Consider the following 17,247-nt stretch of genomic DNA (forward strand, 5'->3'; position numbering starts at 1 on the left):
CTTAAATATATCTCATTACTAGTGAGTGAAAACTAGATCCAGTTTTATCTATTCATTAAAGCATGAGAAAACATTCTGATGAGATGAAGGTATCCTAGTTCTTGATCAGTGCAGTGGTTATTATTTGGATTGTTTCAGCTCTTGAATTTTACAATTAACCTGTGTGAGTAGTGTAGAACATAAATTATCCCAAAACAAAGTTGACTTAAAAATATAACTAGATTTTTAAGTTAATGAGTCAATAAGAAAACAAAGTAAAGGTGAATTGATATTACTTGATAATTATCTGCAACTATGATTTAGTGATTTTACATGTCTAAGACACATATATCATTGGCTCAGTAGCTGCATATAGATTACTTTTACATCTGTAACAATAGCTATCTCTGACTTGTCAAGTATATCAGACATTTTTTGAAACTAATGTTGCTAAGGTAGAAAAGTAAAGAAGATAAAAGCTTTTTCAATGATGTGCTAGGTTGGATTTTTTTCTTTTTACTTTGCATTTCAGAGGTTTTATAGCACAACTGAATAATAACAGGAGCATCACAGTAATGTCTTTTGTTTGTAAAATCCTCTGCTCTGAAGAAACCAAATTGCCTTGCATTCATGTCTTCATTAAATAGTTTCTACCTGAGAGAAGTCAAATGTGCATTATCCACATTTTACAAGGAGGAAATGAGTGCAGGAAGGTTTAAGGAATGGAAGACTTGTGTATATATCTAAGTCTACCAGGGCTGTGATCATAAACTCCATCGTGAGGCATTTTTTTTTTGTTTTTACTTTTGTAGTATTCAAAGCAAACCTGCTTCAGTTCTGTGTGCATATGTCTACATCTTAATAGCAGGGAGAAGTAGAAGCTGTTCATAAACAACAAAGTTAAAAATATCAGTTATGCAGTTTCTTTATTCCACACTTGATAAATTGATACATAAAGTGATTTAAGTAGATAATTATTAAATAATACAAGACTTCAGGGTAAACACCCATTATGCATGGATGTGAATTAAGATTTCACAATAAAAGGTTCTTCCTTTGCTATTTGCCAAACAATTCTAAACCTGCCTGCACTGAAAGAAATAGTTTAATTTTGCAGTCACCTGCTGGATTTGAACAATGGGGAGGCTATTTGCTCACTGTGTGTGGCAGCATTGTAGAGGGTAAGGCAGAAAATGTGGAAGCAGTAACCTGAGATAGAATACAACTTAGGTATTTACTAGGCAGGCAATTTGGGCCTTCATGAAGAGTTGTAAGGATGAGAGAAAATGTGTGTGAACACTCACATGTTGTCTGGCAGACGTAGGGATTGGAAAAAAGATGGTAACTTATTGTTATAATGGCTCTGCAAGTTATAAAAACTAAGTTTGATAAAATAAAAGTAAAAAATATATTTCTCAGTTCCAAATACTTACATTTTCCAGACCACTAAAAATATTTTGCTATGTGACTTACATTAATGCACAGAAATTTAGCGATGGTCCAAACCCTGATACCAAGAGAGGGGAAAGGAAGGTATGGAGTGTGGACATGGTGCCAGAGTGAGATTAAGACTTTATTTCCTCCCAATTCAGAAATTTGTGGTACCTTCCATATATAGTTTAAAATGAAAAATTAGTCAACTGCACTATAAAATCCTAGATGTCTGTTGAATTAAAATATTTCTAAGTGTTCTGACTCCAAAACTCTATATGCATTTATGAAAAGTGAGGAAGCTCAGACACTCAGTTTACTGATTTTCTGGAAGACAATTATCTTCCCTGCTGGGTGATGCAGCACTGGGGAGGGGGGGTTGGAGGGGAGCGGAGACTGTGGAATCCTCCAGGAGATGGGGTAAAAGTTGAAGATATTGATGCCTACAGTCTCCAAGTAAGTGCAAATGTTGCCTCTTTGCCATGGTTTTCAAACTTTTATGGAAAGCCTAATTCTCAAACCTTTGTAGAAAGTAGGGATCTAACCCAGACAGGTCAAGAGAGTTAAGAATGTCTAAAGGGAAACCAATGCTTAGTTTCTAATCCATGCTTAAAAATCTCTGAAAATGTAAAATAAAAATATTTGGAGACAAATATGATTATATTGTCTTTATGATATACCTCTTCTTAGGTAATGTGGTGAGTGCTATGCATAAAATATAATTTCATAAACATAAAGAAAAAATTACATATTTTGAATCTAATATTTTTATATTTGAAGTAACATAACCACTTTAGATAGATATCACCTAAGGCTGGCCTAAGATAAGAGTCTAAAGGATACATAACCAAGAGCCCAAGAACCTGAGGATGGATAGAGCTGCACATGTGTTTTTAAGGTAAATTATAAATATGCCAATTACACTCCAGGAAACAGTAAAAGTAATTACCTTTCTTGAACCCTGACATTGAGAATATTAAAAAAAAAATCTCCACAAGAATTTAAGTAACCCTCCAAATAAGCAGGTGCTTCTATGAGGTTTGCAGCCTAAATTTATTCTACTTGGGGTATTCAAACAAACCTTTAAGCTAAATGTTTGAAGGTGAAGTTTAGTAAAACTTCTTAATGCTTGACAGGAGAAAATGTGAATTATCTGGTTGAATTCACCCTTTGCCAGGGCATCATCAAATAATTCAAACAGGTGACCTTCAAGGGATATGCGTGCAGAGTAAAAACTCACAAAATATACAAGGAAACACCTTAGAAAGACATGTCACAGTTGAGAATCATGTATTACCAACCTCATTAACCAGCAAGTTATCCATTAAAATGAAGAGTAAGGTACAGAATTGGCAAAAGTTAAAAATCCTATGTCAAGTTTTAACAAAGATGTGGAAAAAACAGAATTTTTTTGAATTTACTGATTTTTTTACATATTCATGTTCAGGAATTATTCTAAGAAATTCCTACCTATCTTATAAAGAGCCTTCCAGCACAGTTGTTTTACTGTTATTTTATTTTATTTTTGAGGTAGGATCTCACTACATAATTTGAGGTGGTCTTGAACTCATGAACATCCTGCCTCAGTCTCCTTAATGCTGGGATTACAGTCATCTACCCATGATAACTGACAAGCATAGTTTGTTTTTAAAATTAAAAGTCCCAGATTGAAAAATCTGTGACAAATTCTCATATACCACATAATGTATTGCTCTGTTAATTGAGGTAAACAACTAAGATTATTATTGAAATTACATATATCAATAAAAGTGTCCTTATCTTTAACATTATCCACTGGATTGTATATTTGTCTGATTTTCATAATTACTTAAGATACTTATTTTCAATAGCGATGAGTAGGGAGAGGATCTGTACAATTTTAGTGAAAGATGAAGCAAAGGAAAGTGGAGTAACACAGGCAAGCTCACACATACAAGCCCCTTTTCTCAGTTGTCCTACTAGCAAACAAAGGAACAAGCTAGAAAACTGGCCTGTCACGTGCACAGCACAGTCAAAAGGCATAGCTAGACCCAAGAGGATAAACTTGCACAGCTTTTCATCACTGTAAGACTAGTTTGTCCCTCCTCTTTAAAACAAAAACACTATATACCCCATCAAATCCTTGCCAACAGGTGATCCTTGGGCAGTCAGAAAGACGGATATAAGTCAGTAATGTTTTTGTGCAGGGTTTCCAATAATAAAGTCTCACTGAGGTGGAAAAAAATAAAAATAAACTCATGCTTGTTGATATTCCTCTCAAAGGCAGTTATCTGCTACTATCATGTTTGAGTTCCCAGAAGGCCCAGAACTGTAGTATTTTATTAATGATGTTCTGTAAGAAGATATATATTGAATTGTGTTATTTCATTAAAAGTAAAGTCCGCACAGTTTCCAGGGATATGTAGGTTTTCCTAATAAAATCAAACTGTCATTCCTGTTTTCTCCCTGGATCCATTTTCTTTTTCCTTCTCTGAATCTGTGGCTAAGCCTTGCTACAATTATCCAGAAGGTATGCTAATGAAACCCAAGCACATATACTTCTTTATAATTGTATCCTGTTTTTTATGGAAAGAAACACAATTCATACAAGATTTAGTATATTTGAGACTGCTAGGGAAAGATTACCTCGTGGATATATAGCTTTTGTTCAGTCCATTTCCTTCTGCTTTGTAATTTTCTCTAAGCTAGTCAATACTTCTTCCCAGCCACAAAGTCTAATTTTGTTTGTTTACACGAGGAAAACAGCACTGTAAAGAACAACAGTAAGTGCCTTCTCTATGCTTCTTAATTCAGAGGAGAGGCTTGAAGTTGCCTACAGCAATCCCTCCCCTTCCTCTCTGATTGTGGAACTATCCTTTGTACAAAACCAACCTGCAAGTGAATTCACTCTAAAACAGTTATAAGAAAACTGAGTCTAGGCTCAGCAAGGCAAGTGAATTTTGAACCACTTCAGTTGAGGTTACTTACATTTTAGAGGGAACTTGAAGCTGGAAGTAGGACATCAAATGAAGAAAATGGCATACGAGTTGAGTCTAAGTACTGACTCTTTACTGCATCCTTTAAAACCACTCTTTGAAAAGTACTTTTGCATGTGCTGAATTCACTCCACTAGGGGGACTCCTCTAAGAATTTTTTTTTTTTTCATTTTTCTTTTATTATTCATATGTGCATACAAGGCTTGGTTCATTTCTCCCCCCTGCCCCCACCCCCTCCCTTACCACCCACTCCGCCCCCTCCCGCTCCCCCCCTCAATACCCAGCAGAAACTATTTTGCCCTTATCTCTAATTTTGTTGTAGAGAGAGTATAAGCAATAATAGGAAGGAACAAGGGGTTTTGCTGGTTGAGATAAGGATAGCTATACAGGGCATTGACTCACATTGATTTCCTGTGTGTGGGTGTTACCTTCTAGGTTAATTCTTTTTGATCTAACCTTTTCTCTAGTTCCTGGTCCCCTTTTCCTATTGGCCTCAGTTGCTTTAAGGTATCTGCTTTAGTTTCTCTGCGTTAAGGGCAACAAATGCTAGCTAGTTTTTTAGGTGTCTTACCTATCCTCACCCCTCCCTTGTGTGCTCTCGCTTTTATCATGTGCTCATAGTCCAATCCCCTTGTTGTGTTTGCCCTTGATCTAATGTCCACATATGAGGGAGAACATACGATTTTTGGTCTTTTGAGCCAGGCTAACCTCACTCAGAATGATGTTCTCCAATTCCATCCATTTACCAGCGAATGATAACATTTCGTTCTTCTTCATGGCTGCATAAAATTCCATTGTGTATAGATACCACATTTTCTTAATCCATTCGTCAGTGCTGGGACATCTTGGCTGTTTCCATAACTTGGCTATTGTGAATAGTGCCGCAATAAACATGGATGTGCAGGTGCCTCTGGAGTAACAGTCTTTTGGGTATATCCCCAAGAGTGGTATTGCTGGATCAAATGGTAGATCGATGTCCAGCTTTTTAAGTAGCCTCCAAATTTTTTTCCAGAGTGGTTGTACTAGTCTACATTCCCACCAACAGTGTAAAAGGGTTCCTTTTTCCCCGCATCCTCGCCAACACCTGTTGTTGGTGGTGTTGCTGATGATGGCTATTCTAACAGGGGTGAGGTGGAATCTTAGTGTGGTTTTAATTTGCATTTCCTTTATTGCTAGAGATGGTGAGCATTTTTTCATGTGTTTTCTGGCCATTTGAATTTCTTCTTTTGAGAAAGTTCTGTTTAGTTCACATGCCCATTTCTTTATTGGTTCATTAGTTTTGGGAGAATTTAGTTTTTTAAGTTCCCTGTATATTCTGGTTATCAGTCCTTTGTCTGATGTATAGTTGGCAAATATTTTCTCCCACTCTGTGGGTGTTCTCTTCAGTTTAGAGACCATTTCTTTTGATGAACAGAAGCTTTTTAGTTTTATGAGGTCCCATTTATCTATGCTATCTCTTAGTTGCTGTGCTGCTGGGGTTTCATTGAGAAAGTTTTTACCTATACCTACTAACTCCAGAGTATTTCCTACTCTTTCTTGTATCAACTTAAGAGTTTGGGGTCTGATATTAAGATCCTTGATCCATTTTGAGTTAATCTTGGTATAGGGTGATATACATGGATCTAGTTTCAGTTTTTTGCAGACTGCTAACCAGTTTTCCCAGCAGTTTTTGTTGAAGAGGCTGCTATTTCTCCATCGTATATTTTTAGCTCCTTTGTCAAAGATAAGTTGCTCATAGTTGTGTGGCTTCATATCTGGATCCTCTATTCTGTTCCACTGGTCTTCATGTCTGTTTTTGTGCCAGTACCATGCTATTTTTATTGTTATTGCTTTGTAATATAGTTTGAAGTCAGGTATTGTGATACCTCCTGCATTGTTCTTTTGACTGAGTATTGCCTTGGCTATTCGTGGCCTCTTGTGTTTCCATATAAATTTCACAGTAGATTTTTCAATCTCTTTAATGAATGTCATTGGAATTTTGATGGGAATTGCATTAAACATGTAGATTACTTTGGGGAGTATCGACATTTTTACTATGTTGATTCTACCAATCCATGAGCATGGGAGATCTCTCCACTTTCTATAGTCTTCCTCAATCTCTTTCTTCAGAAGTGTATAGTTTTCCTTGTAGAGGTCTTTCACATCTTTTGTTAGGTTTACACCTAGGTATTTGATTTTTTTTGAGGCTATTGTAAATGGAATTGTTTTCATACATTCTTTTTCCGTTTGCTCATTGTTAGTGTATAGAAATGCTAATGATTTATCTATGTTGATTTTATATCCTGCTACTTTGCTATAGCTATTGATGATGTCTAGAAGCTTCTGAGTAGAGTTTTTTGGGTCTTTAAGGTATAGGATCATGTCGTCTGCAAATAGGGATATTTTGACAGTTTCTTTACCTATTTGTATTCCTTTTATTCCTTCTTCTTGCCTAATTGCTCTGGCTAGGAATTCCAGTACTATGTTGAATAGGAGTGGAGATAGTGGGCATCCTTGTCTGGTTCCTGATTTTAGAAGGAACGGTTTTAATTTTTCTCCGTTAAGTATAATGCTGGCTGTAGGTTTGTCATATATAGCTTTTATAATGTTGAGGAACTTTCCTTCTATTCCTAGTTTTCTTAGAGCTTTTATCATGAAATGATGTTGGATCTTATCAAAGGCTTTTTCTGCGTCTATTGAGATGATCAAGTGGTTTTTGTCTTTGCTTCTGTTAATGTGGTTTATTACGTTTATTGATTTTCGTATGTTGAACCACCCCTGCATCCCTGGGATGAAGCCTACCTGGTCGTGGTGGATAATCTTTTTGATGTGTTGCTGAATTCGGTTTGCCATTATTTTGTTGAGGATTTTTGCATCAATGTTCATTAAGGAGATTGGCCTATAGTTCTCCTTTTTGGAGGTGTCTTTGGCTGGTTTTGGGATAAGTGTAATACTGGCTTCATAAAATGTGTTTGGCAGTTTTCCTTCCCTTTCTATTTCATGGAACAGTTTAAGGAGGGTTGGTATCAGTTCTTCTTTAAAGGTCTGATAGAATTCAGCAGAGAATCCATCAGGTCCTGGACTTTTCTTTTTGGGGAGACTCTTGATTGCTGCTTCAATTTCATTTTGTGTTATAGGTCTATTCAGGTGATTAATTTCCTCTTGGTTCAGTTTTGGATGATCATATGTATCTAGAAATCTGTCCATTTCTTTTAGATTTTCAAATTTATTTGAATATAGGTTCTCAAAGTAGTCTCTGATGATTTCCTGGATTTCCATGGTGTTTGTTGTTATCTCCCCTTTTGCATTCCTGATTCTACTAATTTGGGTTTTTTCTCTCCTCATTTTAGTCAGGTTTGCCAGGGGTCTATCGATCTTGTTTATTTTTTCAAAGAACCAACTTTTTGTTTCATTAATTCTTTGTATGGTTTTTTTGGTTTCTATTTCGTTGATTTCAGCTCTTATTTTTATTATTTCTCTCCTTCTATTTGTTTTGGGATTTGCTTGTTCTTGTTTTTCTAGGAGTTTGAGATGTATCATTAGGTCATTGATTTGGGATCTTTCAATCTTTTTAATATATGCACTCATGGCTATAAACTTTCCTCTCAAGACTGCCTTAGCTGTGTCCCATAGGTTCCGGTAGGTTGTGTTTTCATTTTCATTGACTTCTAGGAACTTTTTAATTTCCTCTTTTATTGCATCGATGATCCATTCTTCATTAAGTAATGAGTTATTTAGTTTCCAGCTGTTTGCATGTTTTTTGTCTTTACTTTTGTTGTTGAGTTCTACTTTTACTGCATTGTGGTCAGATAGTATGCACGGTATTATTTCTATTTTCTTATATTTGCTGAGGCTTGCTTTGTGCCCTAGGATATGATCTATTTTGGAGAAGGTTCCATGGGCTGCTGAGAAGAATGTATATTGTGTAGAGGTTGGATGAAATGTTCTATAGACATCTACTAGGTCCACTTGATCTATTGCATATTTTAGATCTTGGATTTCTTTATTGAGTTTTTGTTTGGATGACCTATCTATTGATGATAATGGAGTGTTAAAGTCTCCCACAACCACTGTGTTGGCGTTTATATATGCTTTTAGGTCTTTTAGGGTATGTTTGATGAAATTGGGTGCGTTGACATTGGGTGCGTACAGATTGATGATTATTATTTCCTTTTGGTCTATTTCCCCTTTTATTAGTATGGAATGTCCTTCTTTGTCTCGTTTGATCAATGTAGGTTTGAAGTCTACTTTGTCAGAGATAAGTATTGCTACTCCTGCTTGTTTTCGGGGGCCATTAGCTTGGTAAATCTTCTTCCAGCCTTTCATCCTAAGCATATGCTTATTTCTGTCGGTGAGATGAGTCTCCTGTAAGCAACAAATTGTTGGATCTTCTTTTTTAATCCATTTTGTCAAACGGTGTCTTTTGATGGGTGAATTAAGTCCATTGACATTAAGTGTCAGTACTGATAGGTATGTGGTGATTCCTGCCATTTAGTTATCTTAGTTGTTTGAAGGTTTGATTGTGTGTACCTAACTTGATGTTACTCTCTACTGTCTTGCTTTTTCTTATCCTGTGGTTTGGTGCTGCCTGCCTTTTCATGGTTAAGTTGGGTGTCACTTTCTGTGTGCAGGATCCCTTGCAGAATCTTTTGTAATGGTGGCTTTGTGGTCACATATTGTTTTAGTTTCTGCTTATCATGGAAGACTTTTATTGCTCCATCTATTTTGAATGATAGCTTTGCTGGGTAGAGTATCCTGGGGTTGAAGTTATTTTCATTCAGTGCCCGGAAGATCTCACCCCACGCTCTTCTTGCTTTTAATGTTTCTGTTGAGAAGTCTGCTGTGATTTTGATGGGTTTACCTTTGTATGTTACTTGTTTTTTCTCTCTTGCAGCCTTCAATATTCTTTCCTTAGTTTCTGAACTTGTTGTTTTAATGATGATATGTCGTGGAGTAGTTCTATTTTGATCTGGTCTGTTTGGTGTCCTGGAGGCCTCTTGCATTTGTATGGGAATATCTTTCTCTAGATTTGGGAAATTTTCCATTATTATTTTGTTGAATATATTACGCATTCCCTTCGCTTGCCCCTCTTCTCCTTCTTCGATGCCCATGATTCTCAAGTTTGGTCTTTTGATGGAGTCGGTGAGTTCTTGCATTTTCTTTTCACAGGTCTTGAGTTGTTTAATTAATAGTTCTTCGGTTTTTCCTTTAATTACCATTTCATCTTCAAGTTCTGAGATTCTGTCTTCTGTTTGTTCTATTCTGCTGGATTGGCTTTCCGTTTTGTTTTGCAGTTCTGTTTCGTTCTTTTTTCTGAGGTTTTCCATATCCTGGCTGTTTTCTTCTTTATTGTTGTCTATTTTTGTCCTGAGTTCATTTATCCATTTATTCATTGTGTTCTCTCTTTCACTTTGGTGTTTATACAGTGCTTCTATGGTTTCCTTTATTTCTTCTTTTGCTTTTTCAAATTCTCTATTTTTATTGTCTTGGAATTTCTTGAGTGTCTCCTGTACATTTTGGTTGACCCTATGCAGTATCATCTCTATAAAATTCTCATTGAGTACTTGTAGTATGTCTTCTTTTAAATTATTCTTGTAGGCTTCATTGGGTCCTTTGGCATAGTTTATCTTCATTTTGTTGGAGTCTGGCTCTGAGTTTCTGTTCTCTTCATTCCCCTCTGGTTCCTGTACTAATTTTTTGCTGTGGGGAAACTGGTTTCCTTGTTTTTTCTGTCTTCCTGTCATTGTCCTTGGTGTTGTTACTGTCCCTATACTGTGTGTAATTAAGTATTTTCTAGCTTGTAATAATAACAATGGTAATATTGAGAACGGAAGAGTGAGCTGAGATGGAAAGCAAGAAGTTAAAGAAAAGGGGAAAACAAATATACAGACAAGAGGGAGAAAGCAGAACAAGGTATCAGACAAGAGAGTTCCAAAGGTATAAACAGGGAGTGTTAGTGTACTAATCGACAGTAAGCTGAACAGACAATAGAGAGACAGAGAGAGGATTGAAAATCAAAGATAAAAAAATAAAAAATAAGTAAATGAAAGTAATATCTATTTATAAAAATGAATTAAAATAAAATGGAAAATAAGAAATTAAAAAAAAAAAAAAAAAACCAAAAAACTTCCAAGTTTATATGCAATGCAATTTCAGTCTTAATAATTTGGATGTCCGTCTTAATCTCCAGTCCTGGAGTTGGTGCCTCAGATGTTGTTCTGTAGTTGTCTCATCAAAGGGGATGCATAAAGTAGAACAAAACTACACTCACACACACACAGAAGAAAAAATTTAAAAAAAGCCCCACCAAGTGTCCCCAGTTCAAATGCAATAGTTTCAGTAAGTTTTTCGGCTTGCAGGTGTAATTCAGTTGTTCTCTCATCAAAGGTAGGGAGAAAAAGAAAAAAAAGCATCTGGAGGCAGTTCTGAGAGTGGTATCTGCAACTGTGGCTTGCCTGCCTGCTGCTCTCAGCCTGTAGCTGGCGGCGTTATTTATGCAGATCTCTGGGGTGAGCTTAGCACTCACCTGGTCCCACAGGCTTTGTTTGCTCAGAGTTCTCCTGTGCGGGGGAGGGGGGCCTCTGCTACAGGCTTTTCCCTTTCCAAGCACTGGGAAAGGCGACACTGCCCCGCGTTGTCAGGCCTGCGTGTTTATTTACAGTTCACGTGGGAAGTGGGTCTTCCCTCCTCTCACAAGCGTCCCTGCTCCTGGTTGCTGGCGCGCCCCGCTCCCGCCAGAGCCTCTCCGGCCCACCCGGCTCGTTTCTTTACAGTCCCGGGAAGGATTCCCTTCCCCCAATCTTCAGCGCTCAGGGCGCCCCACCCTCTTTCCAGCGTGTCTTAACTGTTCTTATTGCTTAGTACTCAGTTTCTCTTTTTTTCCCGGGTGGAGGTCAGTCTGTCCAGGGGGCTATGCTGCTCTGGCCCAGGCTTGTCTGTGGGGGAACCGCAGTACCGCGAAGCTCACCTGGTCCGCGTCTTCCCAAGCCATATGGGCGCCGGCCACTGGCGGCCCCGGGGGCCTCCTCGGTTCTCCGTTTAACGTGAAGTGGAGATTCTCTGCGCCGGCTGGAGATGTGGAGGAGTCAAAGTTATGCCTTTTCTCGGTGATTATGCCTGCAAAGTGTGTCTCCAGCGTCTCTCCAAGATTTCACTATAGGAGGGTCGCTTTCTGCTTCCTACCTCTAGCCGCCATCTTGGAATCTCCCTCCTCTAAGAATTTAGAGCTGCATCTCGTGGGCACTTCTGTACCTTACTGCCTGAGTGCATATTGTATAGCAGACATATAATGAATATTAATTAAATGAGAGGAGGAAGTAGGTAATATCAAAGAAACAACAATCAGACTAACATCAGGTAAAGTGCAAAACTGTAGTCAAAAAAACTGGAGGACAGGAATGTAAAGCGGATCATGTTAAGGGGTGGGCAGGAGTAGGAGGGGGATGGTAAATGATGAAGGGAAAGAGGGTTGATGTACTTTTCATACAAGGATATCTATAGAACACTGAAACCTGTTGAAGCAATCATAAGAAGGCCAATGAGGAAGGAGGGAGAATAATACATCTGTATATGCAAATGTTACAATGAATTCTCCCGTATAACTACCATAAACTATCAAAAATGTTTTTAAAAAATGACAGACAGGAAGGTTAAACAGGTTCTGTCCAAGGTGAGCACCTATTGTAGGGGTTAGAGGGCACAAGGAAAGGGTGAAGGAGGGCAAATATGGTGGATATATATATATATATATATATATGTAGTATTCATGTATGAAAATGAAATAATGAAACCTGTTGGAATTGTTCTAAAAGGAGAATGAAGGAGAAAGATGAAGGGGTGGATCTAATTAAGATATAATGTAAATGTCACAATGTACACTCCTATACAACTATAATATGCTAATAAAAAATTTTAAAAAACAGAATAATAGAGTGGTGTTATTTTCAAAGTATTAAAAGGACCTAGGACCTAGACTTTAATATCCAGATAATAGCTGTTTAAATGTGTGGACATAACACACAAAGCCTCTGAAACTTTACCAAAGTCCCACACTAGGATCAATGAGTAAAGTATTAAATAATAAAATAGGTAAATCTTAAGAGACGTTGGAAACAGTATATGGTGTTCTTAAAGTGATTCTATTTCTTATTAAAAACTGTTCTAAAATTTTCTAGGCACAAAGAGGAAGCATTTAGAAATCAATACAAAATTAAAAGTCTAGAATGATGATACCAACATGTCAGATGAGTTTGAGGAGTAGAATTCAGTGAGTGTGTTGAAGAAGTTGCTTAAAAATAATGAGAAAAGGAGAGGATGCTTAAAACCACAGAAAAGAAGATATAATAGAAATAAATTAAAATGTAAATGCAGGAGGAAACATCATCATTACTTACAAGAAAATGTTAACTGAAAACAAAAGTCCAAATGATTGCGTACAACATACTTATCTTTTTAGAGCTAAAAAGAAATCACATAACACAAACACATTCACAGATACCTTTATACATAAATGCTAAAGATGTAATATGACTACTATATGTAAAATAAAATTTGAGAGAGTGACCAGTGTGGAATCCACAGTGTTGGTTGCCTGAGGAACTGGGTTGAGGGGATTCGTGTGTTAAGGATTGAAGAGAAGCTCGGCCTTGATTCCCTATCTTTGGTTTGGGTGATGAGTTTGTTTGTTACATTATTTAAAATTACTAATTAAATAATTATTTACATAAATACTGTTTTCAAATTATCAGAAATGATGTAAATATTTATTAAAATAGACATCAGCTGTATAGTTCTCTTTATCACTAATTTAAGAATTATAAATTTTTATAACGTTGTATTTATAATGTTTTGTTTTTGTGAATATAAGAATATATAGAAGGTTTTTCCATAGCTGTCATCCTGCCCTCAAGCCTTATAACTTCATTTTCTGCATTAGCATAAGATCACATGTTTCTCTGCCCCAAATTCTCTTTTAACATGAGAATTCCAGGCAAATGTAAACACTGCAGGTGAGGTGGAAAAAATTTGTATACAAAACAGATGTATTTTCCAATACAGAGCTTCCTTCTATTAAAGCCTCTGCTTAATTAATCTCACACAATATTATGTGCTTCACTTGCTCCTTCTCTCTAGCACCCCTGGGAATATTTGAAATATTTTGCAGATGCTTCTAGAGAGAATTACATTACCAAGTATCATTCAGCAACATTCAGCATTAATTTAGGGGTTGGAGCTTTGAGGTGTCAAATCCCTGTTTTCACTTACCTCTCAATTCCTATTTATAGCTTTGTGTACTGGAAACTTCTCGGTGTGGACTCCTTCTTTCCCAGGTGGGGATCCCCTGAACAGTCTGACTTCCTACTCTCTGGAATCCACTGATCTCAAGAGCAATCTCTACTGCCTAGAAAGATCTTGTTGACCTTTTCAAAGGCCTCCTTTTAGTAAGTCCACAGATTCCCTTTCCTAAGCCTTTCTTATACTGAATGGTCATTTGTGGGATATTTTAGAAAAAAAAAGAATCCAGGTAAGGAGGGAGCCATATATAGGAAAAGATTATCATATGCACAAAAAAAGATTGGAGACCTCTAGTGTTTCATTCCTACAAAGGAAGGGTGAGTACTGCCCATGAAGTAATCAAGAAGCACCTCTAGGGGGCCTTGAATGGATGCTAGGATGAATAGTCTCCATCCTACTGGTGATGAGGAATAAATGAAAAATTTTTAACATGGGGACTTGGAATCAGACCACTTAGCTCTAAATTGGGCTTTAGAAAGATCAGCCCTATGGGAGACTGGACAATATCTCCATAGCTACCATCTTTTGCTATAGAATTCCTGGGGTTTTTTTGCTTATTTTTTTTTTTTTGGTAGTACTAAGGATTGAACACAGAACCTTTCACATTCTAGACAAGTGCTTTAGCACTGAGCTACATTCACATTCACAGCTCCTTTTTGTTCTAGTCATCTTCCCAAATCTTGGTTAGGAAAAGGTATGAAAAATTATGATAGTATGTCTTTAGTGATTCCAATGTATCAGCTCTTTAATTGCAGGATCTCTTTAAGTCCTCACAATCGCCCAGTGAGATAGCTCTTATCAGTTAATACCCTATTTTACAGATTAAGAAGATGAAGCACAAGGGTTGAGTAGCTTGCCAAATATTGCATAGCAAGTTGAGAAGCCATGCTGAGGCTATCTAAAAACAGAGCCAGTATTATTAACCACTATGCTTTAGTGCTTTCAATGAAATGTACCACATGGACTCAAGAACTGAATTACAATATTCCTGTTAGAGGATTTCAGGTGCTGAAAGTTGCATATTGCATCTGAATGAGTCCCCATGAGACTCAAGGCCTCGCTCTAAATATTGCTGGTGTACAACATAGGAAACATAAAGTGTGCTTAATTAGTGTTCAGCCAACTCTCCCTGTGGATATTATTTCTGTCCTTAATAAAAATGAGCACCTATTAATAGTCCATAATGTGTTGTAGGTAGTTAGCTAAACTCATTTAATACATAATTTATCAAGGTGATTGTTCTGCAAAGACATATTTAAAAGTTTTTCCATGTGGATCATTCCATATGAAAACATCTTTAAGTTCTAGACATCTGAGACATTCTGACAATGCTTTCATATTTTGAATGTCACAGATGATAAATGCAGCCAGACAAGATAGCTTAATAATCGCAAACAGTATTAAATGAGAAATGGAACTGATATTTATTCTTGTCTAGTAAATGCCAAGTATAATCTGTATATTACCTAATTAATTCACAAAACAAACCTTGAGATAAGTATAATTATCCCCATTTTACAGAAACTGAGGCTTAGATATTAAGAAACTTACCCAAGATTCCTCACCTGCCCTATTTACTTATCCAGCATCACCGTTCTTCATTCTCTGTTCACTCACCTTGACTCTTCTCCATATCTATGAGAACTCCACCTCTCATTTCTCCACCTGTTCCTATTGCCAGGTTTTCAAGACCTTTTCCTCCAGGAAACTTTCTCTTTTAAAGAATCTTGTCGTTGAAAGAAACCTTTGAAGTAATTGAGTCTGATAATTTGTTTCATGATTTATTCCCTTCAAAAATAGCCTCTGTTAATGGTCACCTAAAGAAATTGGTACTGACGTTAAGATACATATTATGTCTTATCTTTATATCATCAGGGACTGGTACTTTTTACATACATTGTGTATGTTTGAAATCTGCTTGATAAATGAACAAATGATGAATAAATAAATGATTTACTGGCTATCTCCTTTTGGGTTTATTTTTCTCTTGTTTAGTTTGAGGTTTTTTTTTTTTTTTTTTTTTTGGCTTTTCTTTTTTTGAAAAAGGGCCTCCACATGTAGCCCAGGTTAGCCATCCTCTTGCCTCAACCTCCCAAGTGCAGGGAATAGGGGCATGCATACCCATGCCCTGTCATTGGCTATCTTCTAAGGAAAAAAGTATAATTATAAATATATTTTCTTTGTGAGCTATATGAACTTTCTTGCAATTACTCAAATCTGCTACTGTAGAAGGAAAGAAGATACAAACAACAATGTGAATGAAAAGTGTGGTGGGATTTGGAGACCTGTAGTTTGCCAAGTTGTGTCTTAAGAAAGCACAACCCAACTTGAGATGACTTTTTAGATAGTATCCCTCCTTCAAATCTCTCCAGATAAAATTTTATGGTATGTATACAAGTGTTCCGCAACTTGCATGCCTCTTCAGATCATGTTCAATTCTTTTAGTCATTCCTTATATTATGTTGAGATTCTTCATTACATTAGACTTTCGCCTAGATTATGTTCCATTTGTTTGTGGAGCTCAGAAAGTCTGGTATCCTAAGATACCAAAACCATCCACAAGAAAGTGATGTTTCATCTTGATATGACAACTGAAAATATAGCAGTTTCATTTCTTACCCTCCTCTGTCCACTGCAAGCATAATAAAAAGCTTAAGGTAGCATTAGTGTTTGTACCAGGCACATCTTGGTTCCTGCTAACGGCAAGTCATACTTTACCTCTATACTTTATCTATGCTATTCTGTACTACGTAGTGCTGTTTTAGAGGTGGGGACCAGTATTCTTGACATTTGTAACTCAAGTAAAAATGTTGCCAAGAAAGAGATAATCAGTTGGAGGCAGAGCATAGACTAAATGCTTGACTCTTGATTCCTCATTGACCCATACCTCTCTGCTTCCCCAAAGTGGTAAGGAAAACATGATTTAAAATTAGTTAACCTGGAATATTTGCCAGCTTTGTCAATAGGATCACTCCAAGCAAACAAAACACAAACTTGCTTTCATTTTCTTGCTCAGATTACTTATGCAAGCCACACAAAATACCTTCTTTGGATTCTGAAGTAACTTGAGTTCCTTCAACATTTACCATGCAAAAGACTATTCTTTGTTGTTTAATTAAAATTAAATAACTTAACATTCTTTTAAAGATACATCACATAAAATTATGACATCAGTTTCCACTCTGATAAGTTCTATCTTAGAGAAAACTTTGTGTTACAAAATTAACTCCATCTGTTGGTTCACTCTGTGATATGTACCATTGTAATGTTAAATGTACTAACAGCTATAGCTGTTGTGGGATTCATGGGAAAAAATTGACTACCTTCCCTAAATCTAAGCATATTAACACTGGAAGCTGAGGAGCCATCTTGATGAGGTCTGAAGTACTGGCATGTCTGAAAAGCTCCTTGTGAGTCAGCCAGGTACATTTTTGTATCTTCCACAACCCCACTTATAGTAATAAGTGAACTGATGTAAAGCACTGTTACTGTTCTAAAGTTTATAGGTCTGCATGTTAATTACTGGGCTTCAGAATAGTGACAGATCTGAGAATAAAGTTATAAAGTCTGACTGTACAGTTATACAGGA

General features: G+C 36.7%; 1 protein-coding gene across 44 annotated transcripts in view; it reads left to right on the plus strand.

The window, feature by feature from the left end:
* The window catches only part of Lingo2 (leucine rich repeat and Ig domain containing 2), a 1,208,229-nt gene that overhangs the window by 764,363 nt on the left and 426,619 nt on the right, over positions 1–17,247 (plus strand). For 10 of the 44 annotated variants that reach the window (XM_074051641.1, XM_074051634.1, XM_074051635.1 and 7 more), the window contains one exon: positions 13,649–13,804. The exons of the other annotated variants lie outside the window; for them this stretch is intronic. The gene's annotated coding sequence lies outside the window, so the exon portion shown is untranslated. The remainder of the gene's footprint in view (positions 1–13,648; positions 13,805–17,247) is intronic. 44 annotated transcript variants of the gene reach the window in all.

Source organism: Castor canadensis, chromosome 13 (assembly GCF_047511655.1).
Source record: "Castor canadensis chromosome 13, mCasCan1.hap1v2, whole genome shotgun sequence".
NCBI classification, from domain to species: domain Eukaryota; kingdom Metazoa; phylum Chordata; class Mammalia; order Rodentia; family Castoridae; genus Castor; species Castor canadensis.